A 22281-nucleotide genomic window follows, 5' to 3' on the forward strand; every position below is an offset into this window, starting at 1 on the left:
TATCTATCAGAAGGAAGACTTGAAACCAGGACTTTCTGACTTAAAGAACTATTCTTCATTCACAACTACCTTTGTTCTGAATTCATTAGATGCTTAATAACTGTTTTTTGAATTGGATTGAAGTCTGCTTCATATACTGGTCTGTAGTCAGAATAGTTGCCTTTCACATGCTTAAATATATCCCTGCTCCTCATTCTAGGGCACAATGACATGCTTTATAACTTTCAATACACTAATTTTCCAAAGGAGTAATGAACATTTTTTAATGAAAGCTTCTTCTTTCTGAAAACTTGTAAGATGTAGCCAAGAATGTCTGTGCAAACACACACACACACACACACACACACACACACACACACACACACACATTGGAAATTAAGATAATTTCCAGACCAATAATAATGTTTTGTTTTATTTTACTCTTTATATTGTATAATTACATTTTGCTCCCTAGAACTCTCTTTCCCAGCTTCCCATGTTCCTTCTCATGTTATGTACTAACCTAGGGAAGATATGAGTTTTGTGTAGCTCCGCCTTCCTTCTCTTTGAGGCTGTGGAGGTGGGGTGAGGTGAGAGGCAGGAGAATTTTACTCGGATGTTTTTTGCTCAGTTTTTACTTTTGTTCTTTTTATTTCTTCTACTTCAAGTGATTATTAATAAACTTTATAAAATATAGTACTTGTAGTTATTGGATATTAATTTAAATCTTACAATTTTAGTGAATCACAAAGGGATAGAATCCTTGATCTTCTTTTAAGATTGCCTTTTAGTAAAGATAAGAAGATTATTTTGAAAACAAAACAAAACATATTTCCTCTCTGCTGCAGCCCTTTCACCCTCCCCTCTGGGGGACTCTTTTCCGTGTTGGGGACCTGCCACGGGAGGAGCTGAGCCTGCAGTCGCCCACTGGTCACTGTTGTTGTTGCTGCTGGCCACTGCCTCTGCCTCTCACTTTTGACCAGACACTGGCTGGGGGGCCTTGAGAGCTGTTTTCTACACAACTGGTAAAGTATAACCATTACATTGTTAATACTTGAGTGCTTGCTGCTGCCTTGGAAGCTGAGTGTTTCTCTTAGGCAACAATTACTTTCCTCAAGGCTTTTGCCTGGGGGTAAGCTTCCAACTTCTTAACTCTCTGCCTACATAGCTGGGAAGACAAATCAAGGGGAGCAGCAGTCCCCTACCCACATGACAGTGGAAGCAAGAAGCTCCCTGGGGGAGAGGAAAGAAGGTTACTCTTCTAAACCTCTTAACTTTACCCAGTACATACTAGGGTACATAGCACAACTTACGGACAGGAAGTAGAATTGCAAGCATGTCCCAGTTTCCTGCCTATCTCAAATATCTCCCTTTCCTGGAGAGCATTACCAAGCTTGCACAGCTCACAGTTTTAGAATGTCTTTTCTTGCTTCTGTTCCTGGGGGTTCTTGTATTGATAGGATATCTTGCAGTTGATAGCTAGAGTAATCTCGAGATTCAGAGGAGAGATTCATCTCCCTATACCCCCTTGACATTTTGGCCTGCTCACTCTCTGCAACACATCCAATATGGTGTTTGTCCATGCTATGTTCAGTGCAGGTATAGGTAACCTCAGAGGTGTGACTAAAGGAATCTAAATGGATGATGATACTTGGGAGGGGAAGGAACTTTAAAGAGTCTAGAGGGGAATTTTAAGCCTTTTCAGACTCCATTTGCCTTAATGATGTTAATTGTTTCAGCTTGTTCCTCTCCAAATAGTGAAGAAGTCTCTGTAACACAGCTATCAAAATTGGAGAAAAGAACCTTAGATTCATTGCTTGCATCTTGTCACATATATTGTATTTGCTGGTTGTTTGCTTTAAGATTTAATTTTGTGTTTTTTTTGAGTTCACATATTAATCTAATCTAATATCTTCTGTTACACTATGTCATTTTAAGCTACTGTGTTTTGACCATTGACTATATGTGCTATTACATTGTCTTTATTTGTACCCTCCCCATATGACTGGACTGGAGAAAATACCATTATAAAAAGTCCATAAACAACTTGTGCAAACCATTTTTCCATGGTAAAACCATAGGTCCTTATGGATGCTGGGTTTGTCACCAGATCCATTGAGGTCATGAGGTCACATGCCTAAATGGCCTTTTGTTCCTTTTTGCCTTTGTTAATTGTCACATAGATGATGATGGAAGGACTCCATCAAACTGCTTACAACTTTTGGAGAATTTAATGAGCTAAAAATCTCAATTTGATTTTAAGGGGTCTTCAGAAGTGATTTTCAGATATCTAGTTGCTCCACTACCTCTGACTGATCATTTGCCTACTTTTGAATTTTGAACAAGAGGTAAGGGGCCAGTTAGTTGTTGAAGTGAAGTGCAATAACACTATTGTATTCCCCACCTCTGCATTTATAAAAATGTAATGCATGAGACACCAGAAGTGATTTTCACTATTGTAGTCCTTGCCTCCAAATTGCTATGGATGGGACATATAAATGCAGACCTTTTATGGCTGTTACAGTCTCATACCAGAGGAGGGAGGTTTCTCAAAAGGCTTGGTTACCCCATGATGGGTTATAATCTCATCCGTAAGAGGGGAAGATTCCCCAAGGGGGCTTTGTAACCCCTACTTTTTTTTAATATTTATATCTCTTCAGCTTATTCTACCCTTCCACCAGAATGATCTAGATACTTGGTGACATTTTAGACCCAAAAGGTTTTCATCAGCAGTACAGAGGGTTTTTTCCCCCTAGTTTCTCCTGCCACATTTTGGAACAATGGCAGTAATAGACTTTGTTAGAAATATCTTTCCCAAGGTTGAAAGATTGACTAGATCTAGAGAAATTGTGACAAATATTCATGAGCTTCAAAGGTTTTTTAAATGTCACACAGCAACTCATGTGAATCCTAATCATACTAGGTTTGTTTAATAGTGTCATTAATGGGGCTCTTATGATTTTGCAGATTTTGGTACTTCTTTGAATATGCATTAGCTACCATAGTATTGTTTTAAAAAATTGTTACTTGATAAAAATTATATACAATCACACTGTTAATCATGGCTAAGTTAAAAAGGAAATGGATCACATTTTTGAGTGAGAAACCTTGTATTGTACCTTTCCTTGGCTAACAGTGTGTCACAGATCGTGAACTATATATTTTTGATTTTTTTTTAAAAATTATTATTGTTTTTCCTTGTATATGCAATAGAGAATTTGAGTTTTCTTTTCTCTCTCATTTTTTTGTACTTGCAGCACATGTTACCAGTATTAATGTTTTGTGTGTGTGTGTGTGTGTGTGTGTGTGTGTGTGTGTGTGTGTGTGTTTTTAATTTTGCACTAGGGTTACGTTTAAAATGTTCATTAGCCCTAATGTCAATGCATACCCAAAAGCCTTAGACTATGGAAACCTGCCATTAATTGTTAAATATTATGGGACTTTGATTAATGATTGTGTCTGATTCCAGGAGAAGGGATCAAAAAAGAACCACTGCATAGGGCCAAGGGACACCAGGTCAAGGAGACCAACCAATTCCAGTGGGATTGATGAGGTTCTGCCCCAAGAGAGGGGACTTGAATTTATTTTGGGGTTCAAGGAAGCAGCTGTTTGTAAAGTCAGACACAGGATTCTCTTGTGCCAGATCCATGCTTCTACCAAGTACTTAATTTTGGCTGCCCTTTTTGCTTCCCTGTCCCTGAGAACAAAGGTAAAATCAGACCAAGGAATGCTATTTCCCTTATTCTTCAAAATCTATCCCTTCTCTTTCTTTTATAGTATGGAAATTTTCTGAAGTCCTGGCTGCTGATTGGGTAAGTGCATAATTGCTACTACAGGCTTATGGGACATAGATCACTTTAATTGGACATTAATTCAAGGAACTTTTATGGGCTTATTCTTCCTTACTCAGAACTTTTACACATAAGACATTGATATTTTATGTCTCATCAGGAAGTTACTTTTTTCTCTTTAATTTGGGTTTTTATTTTTGATGTTTTTAATTATCTTTTGACAGTTGATTCATATACCTCATAACTGAGCCATGTATTCCAGGGTGATCTATGAGTTGGTCAACACCCTCCTCAGGAGGGGATTGTATTATAGCCATAAAATTTCTGTATTTATAAATTTTTTTCTTGTTTGAGAGTAATTTTAGGATGAGAAACTTCCTACCTCCCTGAATCAAGAAAGTGAACTGTTTTGAGAAGTTACCATAGAGAAGCCTGCAGAAACAAAACACTGCACCAAAAGATTCAGAATGAACTTTGGGATGTAGTGGATTGAACTGTGGGGGGTTGAACACCTTTGTTTTGAATGTACACTTTTATGCCAAAATGGACTGCCCCCTAATTGCTTTTGCGAAAGGAAATTCTTGGTTCTCTTTGCCTATTCTGGGTTTACATTTGTAAAAAGGGAAGTCCACTATGGGAGTTTACACCTCCAAAAGGAAGACACCTCTACTTAACCTTAAGTGGGGGGAGGTCTATAACCCATAAGTTAACTAGTTGATAACTCAGAAATATGTGAATCCTATGAAGAAGAGTTAACAACTTCAGAGGTGAGAAGTTGATCCCATAGGCACTACTCCTTGGGTAATGCTAGGCAATTTGACCACTATAAAAGGCCCTGAATTTCTGAGGGTAGGGGAATGAACTCTAAGAAGAGAGTCAACTCCAAGAAAGAAGTTGGCTTCAAGAAGAACTTTGGCTCAAAGAAGAAAGTTGGCCCTAGGAGTCACCTGGAGCTCAAGTCATTGTCTATCTGCCTCTTGGAAAGAACTTGGGTGAGTGGATAGCTGGCTTTCCCTTCCTGTCGTCTGGAGAGAGTTTAATTCCAGTTTAAGGTTAACAAGTCCTGGTTGAGCCAAGCACTGGAACAATATTTCATTAGATACGTTAATGTCTTCTCTATCCTTTTGTATTCCTCTACTTTCACTCTTTCCACCTCTTTTGTAAATAAAAGATTTATATTTTCATATATTTAGCCAAACTATTAATTTTAACACTTATAGTTTTTGTCAATGCACCTAGCAATCATTGGTTTTGTTTTCTTTTTTCTTTTATTTCTCTCATATCCCCAAATTATTATAACTTCCCCTTAGAAAGTACAATATTGTATGTACTGCTCATTAAAGATCTTTAGAGATATAAGTTGGTTATGTGTAATGATTCATTAGGGAAACTAGGCATGTAAATCTGGGAGATTTCTATATGCTTGTTTCCCAATGGAATCACAGTGGGGATTGTATAATTAGAATTTTGCTCCCTAGAACTCTCTTTTCCAACTTCTCATGTTCCTTCTCATGTTACATGCTAACTTAGAGAAGACAAGTTTTGTGTAGCTCTGCCTTCTCTGTCCTCCAGGCTGTGGAGGTGGGGTGAGGTGAGAGAGGCAGGAGAATTTTACTCGGATGTTTTTTACTCAGTTTTTACTTTTGTTCTTTCTATTTCTTCTACTCCAAGTGATTATTAATAAATTTATTAATTTAAATTTAAATTTAAAATAAAATAATAAAAATACATTAAAATATAATACTTGGAGTTGTTGGATATTAATTTAAATCTTATAATAGGGATAGCTCAAATAGACTTTTTGAGGCTTCATCATGGCAATCATTGTTTTATATCTATATTATTGACTAGAATTGATTCAACCATTGACTTTAAACTCCTAAATTCACTTTTTATAATTCCTATCCCCCATAACCTCAGACTTTGAGGCAAAGAAAAGAATTTCCACCCTACAATATAGCACTAGAATTGCACAGGATGGGATAGCTAACATTTATATAGTGCTTTAAAGTGTGCAAAAGTGATTCACAAATCCTATCACATTTATTCTCCTAACAAAATTTGAAGGAAGGTGATGTTATTGTCTTTATTTTATAGATGAATAGACTGAAGAAGATAGAGGTTAAATGACTTCAAAGGTCATGCAGCTAATAAGTGTCTGACAAAGAATTTGAATTCAGGTCTTCCTGATTCTAAGTCCAGCACTCTATTCACTATCCCAATTAGCTGTCTGGGCAAGAAACAATTAGAGGAAGATGCAAGAAAGAGCAGCTGAATTTGGTGTTTTACCTATTTTTTCATAGAGACTATAATAGAAAATGTTTCATTCATAATTTATTAATTTTGAAGAAGGAAATGAAAACTCTAAATATCATATATTCTATGTCTCATATCATCACATCCTACAGTACCATAATATGTTATATATAACTATACATATTATACATGATATTAAAATTCTGAATAATTCATATTTTAAATACTTTCTTTTCCAAATTATGGACAACAAATTAGAGAGAAAAAAGGGAGAAAAAGAGAGATTATAGGATCACAGAATCATACATAGATCTGGAAGGAAATTTCATTGACTGCAACCCTCTCATTTTACAAATACGGAAACTGGCAAGGTAAGAAAAGTCAAATAGATAGATACAGCATGAATATTTAGATGCCTAGAAACAAGATAGACACGAATTTGCTCAGAGAGCTAAAATTGTTCAGAGACACAAATTCACATAGATCCACCACAAAATTCAAGTAGTCCCACAGGAAGGGGAAAAAAGACATATATAGCCACAGATATAGGCTTTTATGGAATAACATTCCCATCTTGTGGCCTTGTAGGATATTACTACTACTGGACTGTTAAACCATGTTGCATTTTTACACCTACTGTGTAAGCAGAGTGGTGAATGTCAGTTCCTATTGCTGCTCTGAGTCCTGGCAAAATCAAGCTATTTCTAAAGGAAGAAGTTCCTGGGCCCTGCTTTCTGATAGACTGTAGATTTAAGGGGCAAGGCTAGAATGGTGCAGATTTGTTTTTCTTTTTCTGCAGAAGGATTGATGTAAATTATCCAAGGTAGTATAAGTCCACAGAAGAGGCAACAAAAGTTTGGGGATTTCTGCACTGCAGCTGTCACTGCTCCAGGACTTTTGACATGTCAGTCAGGTTAAGGTACTACTTCCTATCTGCATGAAATAAGAGATCTTTCCATCTCCTTACTCTGAAATGACTCTCTGCAATGATCTATATCTGTGCCCTTACTGCTGTCAAGAGGAATATGCTTCAGTGGGTTCTGTTCAGAGCAAATTTTGAAAGCTAGTCACTGACTTCAACTAATGCAGAAGAGCTTAGTTCTTAAGAGCAGGGAATACTGAGAATTACTTTTGGGGAACTGGCTTATAATAATTTTTTTACAGAGGGTAAATAGCACAAGACCAAGTCCCAAGAGAATGGCACAAAAGGCAGCCTCCAAAGCTGCCAAGAAAGCTACATTCAAGGTAGTATGGTGAAAATCCAGAGTGGAGAAAATATCCAGGACAAGAAGATGATCAACAATGTCAAATGCTACAAAGGAGTCAAGGAGGAGGACTCGGGAAAGGCAATGATTTGGCAATTAAGAGATCTTTGGTGACTTAAAAGAAGTATTAGCAGTACAGTGGCAGTCAGAAGTCAAATTACAGAGGCTTTAGGAGCAAATGGGTGGAAAGGAAGCATATGAGATACATTTATTGAGCATTTTCTAGGAATGAACCAATGGAAAAAGTCATCTGGGGCAATCAGTTAGCAGTGGGGAACTTTCTATTTTAACTCATTATTCTTGAAGCTAGAGGCAAGAGAGTTATTTCCCATCAGGCTTTTCCAGCCTAGGGAGATAGCACCAGTAACTTCTATCCTTACCCAGTAATCCTGAACAATAGGTAAGATAATTAAAGTATTGCACCCCTGGCCCTTGCTGACCACAAATACCCTCTAAGACTTATGAGCAGTTTAATTTATCTGCCACTCATTGCTATCTCTTAGCTATCTAATTCACACTACCTCTTTCTGTTCCTCTCCCTGTATTAATCACTAATCACCTATAAGTAAACTACTTTCAACCTATACATCCCATTCACTCATCTCCATCTTCCTTAATCTAAACCTTCTACTGTATCCTCAGGAATATCCATTACCTAGTCAATCAATAAGCAGTGATTTATTGGTAGTGCCTCCTATGTGCCACACAATGCTAAGTATTTAAAGAAAGGCAAAAGACCAAACTTCCCTTCATTCCAAAGCTTTTCATATAAACTCCTATCTAATTGATTTCAATAGGAACTGCCTTCCCTCAGACTATACTCCATTCTTGACCATCTTCCAACACTGGTTCATGTTCCCAAAATATTAGGGAAGGGAAGATTGAATACTCTTTGTTCCCTACTACCAACTTCTAGATTCTCTTTTGGTTGTCATCTCTCAACAACCATTCATCCTTTGAAATTCATTGTATTAACATTTTCCACCATATACTGAGCAAGTGAACATTCTCCAGCTTTTTTTAATGAGCTGATTACCTGCCTAACTGTTTTCTACCACCTCCCCTGTTCTAATACTAAGAGGATTTCAACATTTTCATTAATTTCATTTATTTCCTCAAATCTTATGAGCAGCTCAGACACACACACACACACACACACACACACACACACACACCCTTTAGTCTTCTATTGGTTCTTCCACTACTGCATTCAAACATGAGAATCTCCTCAATCTTTCAAAAACTTGCTCTTGAATCTGTCACTGTCTGAGGCTATCATTTTATATCTATCTTCCTTTAAAAAAATTCCCAGAAAAAAGCTCTCCATAAATCCTCCACCTCTAACTTGTCCTCTCACTGGCTTCTTAAATATTTGCATTTTGTCTTATGTTCATCAGCCAACTGAAAATACTATGTCAAAGTTACCAATAATCTCTTAATGGACAAAATCTAGGTTTTTCCTTAGGGTTTATCCTTCTTGACCTCTCTGTGGAATTTGACATTATCATGTTCTTGTGACGAGGTACTTTCTCCTCTCTAGGTTTTTATGACCAGCCTTCCTGACTTTCCTCTTATCTGTCTGACCACTACTTTTTAGTATCCTTTGCTTACTCACCATCTGTATGACACCCATTTACTGTAAGTGTTTTCCAAGTCTATCTTCTGGACTTTCTCCCCTCTCTGGTACCCTCTCTTGGTGATTGCCTCAGTTCCCATGATTTTGTTATCTATGTAGCTGACAGGTAGGTCAATAAGTCCCGTCTCAATCTCTTCCCTGAGCTTCAGACCTTTGTACTAGTGTGCATTTCAAACTAGATATCCAAGAGATAGCTCAAACTCCACATGTTCAAAATAGAATATACAATCTTTCTCTCCAAACTGCTTTCTCTTCCAAACTTCCCAATTTCTTTTTTATTTAAATAATTTATTTTCCTATTACTTGTAATTATACTTATAATATACTTAGTATACTTACAATATCCAAATTTTCTCTCTCCTTTCTTTTCCTCTCTCCTTCCCAAAGATGGTAAACAATTTGATCTGAGCTATAGTTGTATTATTATGCAAAGTATACTTCCATATTTGTCATTGCTGTAAGAGAATACTTATGTAAAACCAAAACATAAATAAACTAAAGTGAAAAATACTATTTTTTTGGTCTTCATTCCAACTTCAATAGTTCTTTCTCTGGAGAAGGATAACATTCTTTGCCATAAGTCCTTCAGAATTGTGCTGGTTCATTACATTATTGAGAATAGCATTTATTTTCACAGCTGATCATAATACAATATTATTGTTACTTGGATACAGTGTTCTTCTGCTTCTGCTTATTTCACTTTGCATCAGTTCATATAGGTCTTTCCAGCTTTTCCTGAAATTATCCTGCTCATCATCATCATGAGTTCAAGGAGACTTTCTTAACTGGAAATATCACCATATCATTAAGGTATTCAGTCTTCAGTGGCTACGTTTCCCCCTACAATAAAATATAAACTCACTTAGCTTCACAAGATATTGAAAAGTTTTCCACAACCTCTATTTCTAGTTTTATTTTATAATAGTCTATTATCTCTATTATGGGTTCTAGCTAAACTGGCTTTTAAAACATTTTGATTTTCTTTTTTTTATAACTAGAATTCCATCTCCTATCCATTCTTTGCCTTTTTCATCTTCTGTACTTGGAATTCACTCTGTCCTCACCTTCACCTCTATTCCTCTCCTTTAAAAACTTAGTTCAAATATAACTTTCTACATTGTCTTTCCTAATTCCAGCTCCCTCCTCCTACATTGCTCCTTGAATACCTTGCATTAGTTTGAATTTACTATTTTCTTTTTCTTCTGGTCTTAACTATATACATATATATTTGTTTTATTCCTTATTAGAATGCAATATTATGTTTTAATAACCCTTACCTTCCATCTTAGAATCAATCCTATGTATTGATTCCAAGGCAGAAGAGTCTCAATGGATAGGCAATGGGGGTTAAATGACTTGCCCCGGGTCACATAGCTAGTAAGTGTCTAAGGTTAGATTTCAACCCAGGACCTCTGGTCTTTAGACCTGACTCTCAATCCACTAAGCCACCTAGCTGCCCCCTAGAATGTAATATTCTTGGAAGCATTAACTTCATTCAATGTATTTGTACTCCTAGTATTTTAGCACAATGTCATAGTAAGCACTTAATAAATTTTTATTGATTAACAGAGGCTGCCGAGTTTGGTTATTTCTATATTATTTAAATCTTGCATGAGCATCAAGCATTTCCTATATTTTGGGTACTTTGAGACAAAGCCCCCATTGTTCTGCCTTAGGTATGACTGATAGCAGTTATCTGTATTCAGTATTGGTTCCCATTTTCTTCCAGAAATTGAAGGTGTTGATTAGAGTCTTTAAGGCCCTGGGTGTTTGGGACTCTGGCTACCTTAGTGATCACCTTCACCCCTGTGTGCTCTCAGGACAATTGAGATGAACCAGCAAACCTCTGTTAATGGTTCTCAAATGTACACTTCTGGGACTCAGCAGTAGGACCTGTTCTCGAGGGTGTTATTGCCAGGCAGAGTTCCCAGAGAGTTCTTGTTTGATCTTTAGGGAATAATAAAGGACATTTATTCCCTGTTTTAAATTAGCCCATTTAGACCACATTCTAATTTTAAATTATATGCGTTAGGATATTCTTATAATGTTTTTAATGTTAACATTCCCTGTTAAACACATTTTCATTCCCTGACATTTTTTTGTGTTTGAACCCAAGAGGACTATACTTAAGTAATCTTAGTGGGTACTGTTAGCTCAGTGAAATGCCAGAGGAGGTGTACTATCCTTGGATTTTCTTAAAGCATTTGACAAAGTTTTTCATGGACATTTTTGTTGTGGTGATAGCAAAAAAATAAACTCAATGATAGTGTAGATAGATGGATTCTGCACTAGCTGAACAGCTCAACCTAATGAGTGTTTGTTAATGGAGGGATGTAAACATGGAGAGAGATCTCTGGAGGAATGATCCTGGGCTCTAATCTTGGCCTCGTTCTGCTAAACATGTTTATCAATGACTGGGGGAAAGGCCTAGATAAAATATTTAGGAAATTTATCTAATATCACTAAGGTAGGAGGGGTAGTTATTAAATTGAAGGATGAATTATTTTTTTTAAAAACCTCAAGTCTGTAATGTTAGACCAAAAGCAATAGAATGAAATTTCGTAGTCACATATTAAATATCAAACCCTATCACCTCATAAAGGAAAAAGAAAAAAGAAAAAAAGTGGAGGGGATGTAAAATTCAACTGAGACAAGTCATACAAAGGTACTCATTAATAAAACCGACAGAAAACAAACAAACCAGCAACTATGGCTGAAATATAGAATGAATAGCTGATGGCCATCAACTCCATCACAGTGTTTTATTATTTCCAGTGGCGATGAATCCATCATATTTGAACACCGAAACCTAAGTCCATAATGGGCTGTTATTCTGAAGATGAAATGACTTTTAAGGTGATAGTGAAGAAGTGTCTGAACCAAAGAAGTATAAACTGAAGAAACCCTTTCTGGAGGTTAAACAGTCTTGAAAACATGGAAGCCTTATGTAAGGATAATACAGTGGTATCTTGATACATGAGCACCTTACGTCATGAGCAATTTAAGATAAGGGCAGTCACGATCAATTTTCTTTGCTTTAAGTCATGAGCAGATATGAATGTTTGGTTTCAAAAGTTACATTTAGTTCAGTGTTTATCTGGCTGTGCAAAAATCTATATTGAATTGCCTTTGCTTTCTTCTTTATTTTTGTCTTTAGTATCAGTTTTTGGGGCAAATTTCTTAACTTTTAACCAGGGGTCCTGACTATGGTGAAATTGAAGGAGTTATAGCAGCAGCAGCATAAGGAGGTTTTGCAGGAAATTAGTGAGGAGGAACCTGAGGTGGATGAGGTAATCAGTACAAGCAAGATTAAGGAAATATTGAGGATTTGGGAAAAAATTAAACAGTTTATTGAAAGGATACACCCAGGAAAAGTTGCAACAGGTCATGCATTAGAGATGTGTAATGACGCTTGTTTCACACATTATCGACACATTCTGAAATGGAGGAAGAAACAAACTTCCATGGAAAGGTTCTTGTTGAACCCGTCTCTAAGTGAAATCGAGGAAAGTGTGGCAAAACAGCCAAAATTCAATGAAAAAATGATAATTAACTAAAGTTAAAAAAATAGCAATTAAGTTTAGCAATAAAATTACATATCATAAATAATGGGTAAGGTCAATTTTGCATTTAAATGTATCATTATGTGTGTAGAGAATAAGTTATGTTAAGAGATAGCAAATGAAATGAAAACCTTCTCTTCTGACATCTTCACCTGACCTTGAAGGTAAATCACATTTCACAAGCAAGTTTACTTTTTTACATTCTTTCTTATTATCTATAAATGTATTCATTTATTATTTATAAAGTACATTTTCATATCTAAAAGCATGTAAACAAAAAATTGTGTGGTTTTTTGGGGGCCAGAACAGATTAATTGCACTTCCATTCATTTAAATGAAGTAATTCGATTTGACACACGAGCAAATTGAGTTACAAGCTTGGCCATGGAACAAATTAAACTCATGTGTCAAGGTACCACTGATTGGGAGAAAAAGATACCAAAACAATAAAAATCATGGTAGATATTTTTTAACAAAAATAATGGACTAAGAAAGCATCAATAATCCTTTAAATATAATAATTGTCCTATGAAGTATTCATGATGAAAATAATAGTGAATTTTGTATATCACTTTAAGGTTTTCAAGGCACCTGAAAAATAATATCTCACTTTTTGTCCTCACAACAACTCTGTAATGTAAATGCTATTATCTCCCCTAGTTAATAGATTAGGAAATTGAAGCAGTCAGAAATTAAGTGATTTGCCCCGATCACACAGCTAATACGTTTCTAAGATTGGGTCTGAATTTAAGTCTTCCTGACTCCAATTACAACATTCTAAAAACTGTATAATTTGGCTTCCAATAACGGGTGGTGAGGAAATACATGTTGAGGAATAAATAAGCCTTTAGATGATGTATCACCCCACAAGAAAGTTTTCTTGCTCAGACCCTCAATCTTCTCAAGACTGAGCAGTTAAAAGTCATACTGTATAGTTATATACTCTATTATTTCTGAGAAAATTGCATTTGCCTAGGGCAAGGGTCATGAGCTTGTTTTTGAAAAGTATTTTCAACACTGTATTTTACAATAATTGGTTTCCTTTATAAACCTATGCCTTTTTTTTTTTACTTTAAAAATATTAATTCTTAGAAGGGGTCTGTAGGCTTCAGCAGATTCTCAAATGAGTCTATGACACCCAAAATGATTATTAACTTATGAGCTGGGGTGTATGATTAAAAAAACATCTCTTCCCCAATGGGAAAACCAAGTAGGATTTGTGTCCAACTCTCACATGTGCCTTAGCTCATGCTGAAATAGGCATAGTTTTCCCCTTTCTCCTTAAAAGGGTAAAAATTCTCTTCCTCAATCTTTTTCTCTTGAGGCATTAATGACACAAATAAAGCATATGCAGTTGCCAGGCTTTTTCCTTTATGATCAGAGATTTGGACCTATTTGATAATGTGATGGGGGACTCATAAATAATATATACAAATACTGTTTTGTTTTGCTTTCTTTTTATTTGTAGCTGGGAGAGTCAGGTTTTTATCTTACTCTTTCTTATTCTTTCTCACAGAATAGGAAGCAAGGTGGGTGAGGTAGCAGGGACCTCAATTTTCACGTTATCCATGTACAAAATCCCTAGACCAGCAGATTCTCAGAGGATGGAGGATAGAGGGCAGCAAGCAGACATCCAGGAGTCAAACAGTCATTCTATTCCCAGCTTCATTCTTTCCTACATAGTGCTGTATACATGGAATCTCTTCAGTAATGTTATTACCAAAAAGATTCCAAGGCAGGTTCCAAAAGATGAAAGTGCTGAACTTAGAAGAGAATCTATTTGATGACTTCTTCATGACAATACTCTCAGGGAGCAGTTTGGAAACCAGGTGATTATATTCCCAGGTGGTTAATTTATCCTCTCTAAAAAGTCTTTATGTGATTCATCAAAATGTCTGTAAAGAATGTCCTTGGTGAAAATATGAGAAGGGAGTAGTCTAGCTCTCAGAAATGATTTGATACAAACCATATCTTTACACTCACACAATTGACTTAAAGGTGCAAAAAATACCAGCAGCTGCTTCTCTGTTGATTTTTTATATATTACAGAGCAACAACAACAGCAAACCTTTTATGTAATAGAACAAACCACAACCTTAAAAGCTCCTTTACAAAAAACTTTCATGCATTATGTGAAGATAATAAAAGATGCCCTAATATAAATACATATATTAATCATTTTTATTTTATTGAAGTAGAAAAAACTCCTGATTTTAAAAAAAAGATTTATTTTACTTCAATAGAACTACAATTTATAGTTTTTACAGAAAATGCTAGCACTGAAAGTTAAAGTGACTTTTCCTATGGGTGCAGACAGGATGTGTCAGAAGGATTTGAAAATATATGTTCCTGATTGAAACTATTTGTCTTTTGTGAAGATATTTTTGATAAACATAATAACTGAAATAATTCCTCAATGATCTTCACATTATTCGTGCTAATTAAAACATGGAGCATTATGGAACCTTCCCAAAGGGCCATAAAAATGTTCATACTCTTTGACCTAGCAATATCACTACTAGATCTATATCACAAAGAGATTAAAAATAGGTGAAAAGAACCTATTTGTACAAACATACTTACAGTAGCTCTTTTTGTGGTGCCAAAGAATTGGAAACTGAAGGGATTTCCATCAGTTGGGAAATGACTGAAAAAGTTGTGGTATACGATTGTAATGGGATATGATTATGTCATAAGACATGACAAATAAATATTAACCCCCCCAAATCCTGGAAAGACTTATATGAAGTGGTTTAAAGTGAAGTGAGCAGAATCAGAAAAAAATTGTACACAATAACAACCATAGTATACAATGATCAACAGTGAATGACTTAACTATTATCACTAATACAGGGATTCAGGACACCTTCTAGGACTTATGACTGTAAAGGCTATCTGCAATCATAGAAGTAGTGATAGAGTCTGAATGTAGACTGAAACATACTATTCTTCACTTTATTCCCTCCATGAATTTTTCTCTAATGTAAAAAATATGTGTTGTTTCACAATGTGATGATACATGTTACATAATAACATATATGCAACCTATATCATATTAGCTCTCTTTTTAGGGAGAGAGAGGAAGGTGGGAGGCAGGAAGAGAATATGGATCACAAAATGTCCAAAAATCATTATTACAAATTAAATCAATGTATAATCTGGAAAAAAATAAAAATAAGAGGAAAAGTAAAATATTAAATGTAGAACCCCAGAAGAATCCTTGAAGGTCATTTAGTCCAATGTTCTTTTTGAGAAACTGAGGCCAAGAAATGTTTAGATAATTTGTCTGAGGTCACATATTACATCTACATCTTTTATTTTTATAACACATAAAAAGGATGATATAAATCCTTTATAGGTTTTCATTTCCTTCATAGCTAATGCCCAACATAGTATCCAAATCAAACTTTCCTTATGGAGGCTGCACTTTAAATTACCCTGAATAATGTCAAAAATTTACCATATAAAATGAAAATGAGGGAGATATATACAAAAGTTATGTGAAATATCTCTGAATAACTCAGCAGACTTTAAACTTATTGTATTTGTGATTCAGAAGCCAAAAAAACACCAATTTGATTTTAGTTTATATAAACATAATGCAATGTTATTAACATATACATTTTATATTGATATATAGAAACCTAATTCTATATATTGAAATATATTGAACTCATAAAGTCAGTTACATAGACATTATTACCCTGGATTCAAAATGCTTTATGAATTAACACGCTCCCAAAAACTTAACTCACAAGACCCCATAAATTCATTTGTCTTAATTAGTCAACCAAATGGAATGGTCCAGTGTGAAAAGTTGATGTTACATATCTTCTCTATAAACCAAGGATAAACTCTTGAGACTATAAACATAGTCATAGAGAGATACATAGAGACACAGCAACAATAGAAAAAATATATACCCAGATGGAACATGTGTTCAAACACACACATGGAGGGGCAATTCATAACTCTACCTGGTAGAGAATATTTATTAAGAGACTAGGAGAAAGTTTAGTGCTACATTATCTCTGGAAGACATTGGTGGCCATATCAAACCTACTTTCTGCAACTCCTGAAATAAGAGTTTCTACTAAATATAATCTTTAGTAGTTGTGTAGTTCCTTCTCATTAGATACTTTTCTCTCTTGGACTGAGGCTTATACACTTAAAGTGACAGAAGATTTTAGAAACCCTCTGTATTATATTTTTATTTATTGTGATTACTATTTCTCAAAACATTTGAATTTGAGTGGAGCCATAGTCACAGTGTTATGGATTGAAATTTGGCCGATTGGCTGCATGTTTGACGTTTGTCAAATATGATTCCCTGATTTTACAGATGATACAATTGAGACCCTAAAAAAGCAATTTGCTTGAAGATTGCATAGGAAGTCAGTCGATAAGCATTCATTAAGAAATATATGCCAAAGAGATCATAGATAAACAGACATGTACAAAAATATTTATAGCTGCGCTTTTTGTGGTGGCAAAAAACTGGAAAAGGAGGGTATGTCCTTCAATTGGGGAATGGCTGAACAAACTGTGGTATATGCGGGTGATGGAATACTATTGTGCTAAAAGGAATAATAAACTGGAGGAGTTCCAGGCGAACTGGAGAGACCTCCGGGATCTGATGCAGAGCGAAAGGAGCAGAGCCAAAAGAACATTGTACACAGAGACTGATATACTGTGGTAAAATTGAATGTAATGGGCTTCTGTACCAGCAGCAATGCAATGACCCAGGACAATTCTGAGGGATTTATGGTAAAGAATGCTACCCACATTCAGAGGAAGGACTGCAGGAGAGGAAACATATAAGAAAAGCAACTGCTTGAACGCATGGGTCGGGGCGGACATGATTGAGGGTGTGGACTCGAAGCTACCACACCAATGCAACCACCAACAATTGGGAAATTGGTCTTGATCAAGGACACATGACAAAACCAGTGGAAAAGTGCGTCGGCCATGGGTGGGGGGAGTGCGGGGGGTAAAGGGGAAAATAGGAGCATGAAACATGTAACCATGTTAAAAATGATTATTAATAAATGTTAAAAAAAAAAAGAAAAGAAATATATGCCAGGCATTGTGCTAAGTTCCTGAGAAAGAAAGGCAAAACTTTAGTTGTTGCTTTCAAGTTCACAAGTCGAAAGGGGGAGATATAAATAATTACATAGAAATAAGCTAAAATACACAAGTTGGAGGCAATCTCAGAGAGAAGGCACTCAAATGAAGTGATTAGGAAAGGTAGAATATCAGTGGCGTCTGGAAAGAAGCTAGAGAAAGTAGGAGACAACAGATGAAGAGGGAGAGAACAATGTTTTAAAATGCATAAAAAATACCTGGGATTATAAAAGAGATCAAATGACAGAAGCAGGATTTAAAAGAATTGTCCTTTGACTCTAAATCTAATGTTTTCCTCTTCAGTGTCATACTGCCTGCCTCAAGTAAATGGCACCATCCTCCATTCATTCATTCGTTCATGTTTCCAAAAAGAGTTTTACTTTATTTACATACCTGTTACTAGCATAATTTTTAATTAATGTACACTTGATACTCTTGAAATCAATAAAATAAGCTATGTTTATATGAATAAAGGGATATAGTGAGCTTAGATAAGCTTCCAATAATTTAGACTCCAAACCTCTGCCAAAGAGAGACAAGATGGTCAGAGGGAAGTAGTTATTGAGCATTACTCTTTTGTTCTCCTGGTGGCTGCTCAGTCTTGCAAGGAAGTGCAGACCCAGGCATGTGGCTATGAAGTTTCTATCTGTTTCAGCATTTTTGCTCTTTTCTAAAAAATCTGTATTACAAAAGGTTGTTTGATAGGAAGGATATATTTTGAAGAGAAAGTAATGCAAAAACAAAGGCTATTAGATGTAAAAAAAGGGAGTAGGGACAAACAACTGAAAAGTAGTTTGGCCATTTAAAAGAACTTTCAAATGGAATATCACCATTCTGGAGTTTAAAGCTATACATTTTTGCTTCAGCAAATAGAATTAATTATTTTTTAAAATCTCCTTTGGTATTCCATTTCTTCTAGAATAAAATAAAAATGCAGGCCTTTAAAAATCTAGTTCCAATATACCAATCCAGTGTTATTTCATATTAATCCATCTTCCTACAGTTTACTCTGCAATCATAATGAACTACCAGATGTTCCTCATGCTCAACATTTATTCTTTTACCTTGATATATTTGCACAAGTCATTTCTGAAGTCTAAAATGCACTCCCTCCTCATCTCCACTTTAGAAATCTTCAAGTTTTAAATTAGGTACATTATACTCTGCTCTAGATCCCCCTTTCCACAATTATGAATGCACTCTCTTCAAATAACCTCATATTTGTTTGTTTTAATATTTGTTTTATACCAACTAGAAAATGATAGTTCCTTGAGGGCAGGTTCTGCTTTGTTTTCATCCTTGCTTTGCATGTTGTAGGCATATTTTGTTGAAATGTTATGGTTAGGACAGTTATGTCCTAAATGTTTAGAGAACACTAGTATTCTTGTGAGAGTTCAAAGTATCTTATAAGTCTAAAAGAGTATTATGCGATTTTTGTAAAAGATTTTACTCCAGATGAAGGAAACCAGGGAATCTGAGAGGTAGAGGTGATCACAGGGTTTTTGGAAGAATAATCATTGCAAAGGTACAAGATGCAAGGATGGAACCAAGTATGTGCAGAATACAATATGAAGAGTAGTCTGGAAAAGTAGGAAAAAGTAGGTTACAATGAAATTTAAATGGATTGTTAATGATGAGATTTGAAATGGCAAAAAAATATTGTAGTAGTAGAGAGTTTCTGGGGGCAGCTAGGTGATACAATGGATAAAGCAACTGAGCTTGGAATCAGGGAGATTTATCTACATGAGTTCAAATCTGGCATCAGTCACTTACAAATTGCGTAGTCTTAGGCAAGTCATTTAAGTCCCTTTGCCTCAGTTTTCTCATCTGTAAATTGTGCAGAAGAAGTAAATGGCAAAACAATACCTTTGTGAAGAAAACTGCAAATAAATAACAAAAAGTTGCACATGACAAAACAGAGACTTTCTGACATCTTTGAGTTAGGAATTTGAAATAAGTTCATCATTTTAAAGTACTAATATTAAACTGATTCAATTTTAGATTGAACATCTGTCTTTTGTCTATTACTTACTTCGATATTTTTGTCAACATGTGTATTCCAACAGCTGGTACAGATTGTAACCTCTCTATTTCTTTTGTGAGTGACTATAGCTGGGCGAGGAAGAGCTAAGAAGGAACATTGATGATAACTGTATCTGAATTTGTCAAAACAAGTCCTCAGATAAAAGTTATGCCATCCTTTGCCAAAGTCCTTATTTTAATATTTTCCAGCATTGTAGGACCTGGCTTTCAAGAATCTAGGCTCAATTTAATAAAAAAAATGAGTCACCAAAGTCACACTTTTATGGAAATTAAGAATGCTTATCATGTCCAAAATATCAATGTGGAATATTTGCCCTTAAGGTTGGCATGATGCCCAAGTCAAAATATTAGAATGAGTAAGTTAAATATTTTATTAAATAAACTTCAGGTAACTTAATATTTTTAGGTCACTTGTTCATTACAAGGATTAAATTAACCTTCTTGTTCTATATCTATGAAATATATTGAAAATACTGACCTAGTAATCCAATTCATGGAAGTAGTAGTATAGTCTATAGGTAGTATGGTGGATAGAGTGCTGGAATTGGAATCAAGAAGACACAAGTTTAAATCACACCAAATCACTTACTAGTTTTGTCACTGTGGTCAAGTCCCTTAATCACTTCCAGTCTCAGTTTTCTCACCTATAAAATGTGGTGAATAATAGCACCTATCCCATAGGATGATTGTGGAAATCATGTGAGATAACATGCATAAGTCCTTTTCAATCCTTAAACTGACTAACTAAATGCTAGCCATTATAATACTCCCCATGATTGACAAAAAACAAAACAAATATACATAATAGTATTTTGGGGAGGGGTAGTAAAATAAAAAAGAGTCAAAGTAGGTGCTCACCAATTTGGTAGTAGTAGAATAGATCAGGATATAGGGTGAATATGAGAAATTCAAAGAACTATGACAAAGAACTTTATGACTCAGGAATTCAATTGAATTATCAAGTGTACTAAATGATTCAGAATGAATCAATTAATACACAATTTTATGTACCTCTATGTGGCAGGCTCTAGGGTAGGCACTGGGGATACATGAACAAAGAATGGAACAATCCCTATTGGCAGTGAGTTTACATTCTAATAGCAGGTATAACAAGTGCATATAAAAATGCTGCATACATATGTGTTAGTTAAAATCACCTGGGGTTCTATTTGGAAGGATTGAAGCTCAATATAGTGTTTGACAAACTTCTGTGGACCTGTGGGGGTCCTTAAAACTACATTTCCCGTGGTCCAACGGGTTTCATGGGTTTCCTGTTTTGGATGACGTATTAAAGGTGCGGGACTGTTTTAAATAGGGGGGAAGTGACTTGGAACTTCCTCTTGAGTTACCTGAGCTTGAGGAGAGAGGAAGGTAAATGGCTGAGGTGAGGTTGGAATAGGTTTTTCTTATAGGTGCGTGGTCAGTTTATCTCTATCAGCATGGCTTTTATTAAAATACTATTCTTCCTTTTGATCTCGGCCCTCATCATTTTTAATAATAACACATACAAAATGAATAAATGCAACTCTATGTTAAGTAGTAAAATACAAGGTATTTTGAGAAGGAGGGTAGAGCACATTAGGGGTTTAGGGAAAGCTTCATGCAGAAGATGATGCCTGAGTTACATCTTAAAAGAAAAAAGGAACTTACTAAGGTAGAAGTAAGGTGATAATATGTTCTAGGTGAAGACACCAATAGAGGACTAGTTTATCAGGATCTCATAATATGAACTTGGTAGTTGTTAAAAGGGGAATGGGGGGGGTGGATGGATTGACTGGGGAGAGAGAGAGACACTCTCACCCACAGGTCTCTGTGTGGGTGCTGCTGGTGGAAGGGTTATGCCTCTCCCCACCTGACAGGCTTTGCTGGATTGAGCCTGTCAGTTGTCTCTTTTTAACAGCTGCCCAGGCAGGGAACCACTGAGAAGTTATAGGTATAATCAACTTCTCTAGTTCCTCAACCTGGAGTTGGAATGGATATTGATTAGGATTACTGGTGTGCTGATCGAATAATGCTGTGGATCTGACTGCATGATTGTCTCCCCTTCCCATGGGCTTTAGATATATTCACCACTCAGGAAAGGTACTTTGTAACAAACTACTATATTTAATTCTATCTTGACAGGATGAGGAACAAGGGAAAGGATGGAAGATTTGGGAATCCTATAACTAATTGTGTAAATGAATGATCAAGGCTACAGAAATTGCTAGATTGGGTAGAGGCTGGAGATTCTTTACCCTCTCCCAGGGTAGGAGCCAAACCAAAAGATTAGGGAAGGCTATTGATGATCTTCTTGGATGACAGTAGTGTTCTCTCACAGCTTTATAGATGATGGTTGTAATAGCTCTCTAGCTCTCTCAAGCAAGGCAGATGGATTGCAGGTATAGGGCCTACCCTCCCTCTGGACCTCCCACCTCCCAAGATTGCTCCAGACTGAGTCGTCTTGTGCTGTGCATGATGGGTGTTTATAGGGTTGGCTCCAATGGACTTTTGTCCCTGACTCATGGCACCCGGGTACATTCCGAGGTCTCCAACTGATGGTCTTGTCCTCAAAGTTGTGTCCATCTTGTCCCAGGAATTCATTATAACATAGTTAAGTTCAATGGGAGGCAGCTAAGTTCCAC

Source organism: Gracilinanus agilis, chromosome 5, assembly GCF_016433145.1.
Source record: "Gracilinanus agilis isolate LMUSP501 chromosome 5, AgileGrace, whole genome shotgun sequence".
NCBI lineage: Eukaryota > Metazoa > Chordata > Mammalia > Didelphimorphia > Didelphidae > Gracilinanus > Gracilinanus agilis.